The sequence below is a fragment of the Solanum pennellii genome, chromosome 1 (genome assembly GCF_001406875.1).
Source record: "Solanum pennellii chromosome 1, SPENNV200".
NCBI classification, from domain to species: Eukaryota; Viridiplantae; Streptophyta; class Magnoliopsida; order Solanales; family Solanaceae; genus Solanum; species Solanum pennellii.
The window spans coordinates 93,848,816-93,851,801 of NC_028637.1; the positions used below are offsets into that span (position 1 = coordinate 93,848,816).

Sequence of the window (2,986 nt, forward strand, 5' to 3'; positions counted from 1 at the left end):
CCCCTCGGACCTCGAGGCGCCGTGCCCCGAGGCCCCCCCCACCAGACCTGCATTAAATAGATTCATGGATAACCCAATAGTAGCTAAAAAGAAAAAGAGTTCAAAGAAGAGTGAATGTGAGCAAGTGAAGGAGAAATAGAGAAAGAAAGATAGTGTAGTTAGAATGCAAGTATAGGGAACATGGATATTGAACGAGGAACCTAACAGAGTTATTTTTATTTTATTTATTTGAAAGAGATAAAGTAACGCGGGAATATGTAATTTGTCCTACAATTCCTACTTATCCTTTTGATGAAAGCTAAAATTCTAACCGATTTTCTTTAGCTTCTTCCATTTTGAAAGCTAATGTTCCCTTTCAAAGTAAGAAATCGACATAAATAATCTTCTATGCCTCAATCACAAATTAGTTGAGGTCAGCTACATGAATCCTTTGAGTAATAGTCCCTATTCAGTCCATTCAGTAGAAATGATTCATCAAACCAGATTATGTCACACTAGCCATTAACCTACTGCAGCCTTCTACTTGATTTGAGTTTGATATCATTCTGCTTTGTGAAGCTACCACATGCAGAGTCTTCCACTAACATGAAAACTTTTAAAAATTTCTGTGTTTGCTAGTACTTAGAAACCTAAAAGGACTATAGGAGTGACTCGTCTTCTTAGGAAAGGTGAAAGCCACTTTTTGTGTTCCACTTCTATACACAAGTTTGGGCTTGTAATTACTGATAGCACTGTTATGGTGCTACTTTTTAATATATAAGCTTCTGCATACAGCTTGTCACGGAGGTTATTCGGCGTATTAGGAAGGTTTTTTTTATTCCTTCCATTGTAAATAGGCTACTTACAACCCAGCGCTGGGGGTGGTTGAGGAAAAGTTACAGCAAAACATGGATATACAATGCACATAATCAGAAAAAATCAAGGAGAAGCCTATCACACCTGCTCATAGCAAACATCAATTTAGTTCCAGAACCTGGGTCATCTCTACCATTCCAAGTTCCCCAACTGGAGACAGAGCATTTTTCCCACCTATAATTTTGGGAGCGACAAATGCATGTACCTGCCTGCAGCAAGTAAGGTTTGACATATATAACTGCAATACAAAAAACAAAATTCCCTCCATATGCAAACTTATCAGAAATTTCCTTTAGTAGAGGAGACAAAAATTTGTTTAATTACTCTGTTTACTAGAAGAGCTGCCAACAAACAGGAAAGCTGAATTTTCAATAAGATGAAGAAAACACCATAAAGAGAGATACTGTAAACAAAGGAAGGAAGAAAACATGAACTCCTGGGTGTTTGATATACTATTTTCAGAGCATTGATGAAAATTTTGACAGTACCAGAAGTAATAGAGTGAATCATAACGAGTATTTGCACTAGACAAGTCAGTCTGATGTCCTTATTTAGTTTAAAATAGAAGAAGACGTGAATGCTTATGGGTATCAAAGTTTTGATGGTTGGCGATTGGTTTCAGCTTTGTTCTGTATGTTGGGTTTTTGGTTTTTGTGAATGTTCTGTTTTTGTTGGGTAAGTGTGTGAGTGGGTGGTTGCTGTAAAATTCTCAAAGTGAGATTTGGCACTTGAAAATTACTGACAGGAAACGAATTATGCAGGGGAAGCACACTCATTGAAGGTTGAGAAGATATTGTTTCAGGGGAAGTCTGATTACCATACGTCTTGGTTTTTCAGGTATTTGGTTGATCTACTGAGGTTTTAGTTTTCTTCTCTTTTTTAAGATGTTGAATGCTCCATTATGTGCTGCTTGCTCATTTTTGTGGTGCAGTCATCATAACGAGTTGTGCTCTCGTTCACTGCTTCTTTGGTGAGATGCTGAGAAAGTTTAACTTGATTAAAGTGTACAAACTAATCACATTATGATTCCTTCTGTCCTAAAGTTTTATAATGAAAGTCACTTTGTTTATGTTCGAATTCGATTCAACAGAAACACCAGGATAGACCAAGATAAGAACACTTACAAATCTTTAAAAAGATTTAACACATCCCTTGATAACTAAAGCATTTCCTGCAAATTCCCTCATATCAAAAACCCTCAAATCACATAATTTTTAACCAGTATCTTCAATCATTTTTCCATGAAACCCCACGTATCCATGTAACTGCTACTATCTAAATCAAAACATTAACCATTTTACTTATTTAATGATCCAAGAAGAAAACCCCCAAAAAAGAAATCACCAAAACCCACCTACATTTACACAAATTTAACCAAGAAACCCCATACCCAACATTCAAAAAAGTGAATTATCGAACCAGTAATAAAAAAAAAAAGATAAAACCCAGTAATCCAATTATTTTCTTGCATTAATAAACAGAGACCAAAAGAGAGAAACACTCACAAGTTTGGAGGAATGAGAAATCCCATTACGAGCAGATACAGTTGTATAAATTCGAGATATTAGAAATTTCCGGCCTGATTATTCTCCAACCCCGATGAATCCGCCACCATTGCTTGTCTCTTCGTCACCGCACTCGAAACTGACGAACACCTATTGTGGGTCATCGTCATTTCCTCTTTACAATGTAAAAAATCGAAAAATTAACAATTTTCCATCACCTTCTTCCTCAAGAAAACAAGAAGAAGAAAAAAAAAGAAAGAAATCAAGAAGAAAGAGAAGAAGAAAGAAAGAAAACAAGAAGAAGAAGGAAAGAAAGAGCCGTTATTGCGAAAAATGAAAAATGTGAAGTAATATATACCGATTTAGGAGCGGTCAACGTTGGGCCTGTTTGAATTGGACTTCAGAGGACCAATCATATGAAGACACGTAAGCTAATTTGTTTTCTTGGACAGATTATTTATACTAAATGAAATGAATTTTGGCAATAAGGAATGGAATATGTGAGATTATACTATTTTTAGTAAATGTGGATTGAGTTTAATTTGAAAGCAATGTTTGAATTTAAAGTTAGATGGAGAATTTATGCGAAAATGGGCGTTAAAAAATGGTATCAGTATATGTGGTGG

The 2,986-nt window shown here is 35.7% G+C and overlaps 1 long non-coding RNA gene across 2 annotated transcripts in view; it reads right to left on the minus strand.

Annotated features, from left to right (window-relative positions):
- Positions 1-2,667, minus strand: part of LOC107016290 — a 5,922-nt gene extending 3,255 nt beyond the window's left edge. For both annotated transcript variants that reach the window (XR_001456445.2, XR_003574671.1), the window contains exons 1-2: positions 2,361-2,667; positions 940-1,064 (exon numbers count right to left, since the gene is read on the minus strand). This is a non-coding gene — a long non-coding RNA (uncharacterized LOC107016290). The remainder of the gene's footprint in view (positions 1-939; positions 1,065-2,360) is intronic.
- Positions 2,668-2,986: the final 319 nt, after the last annotated feature.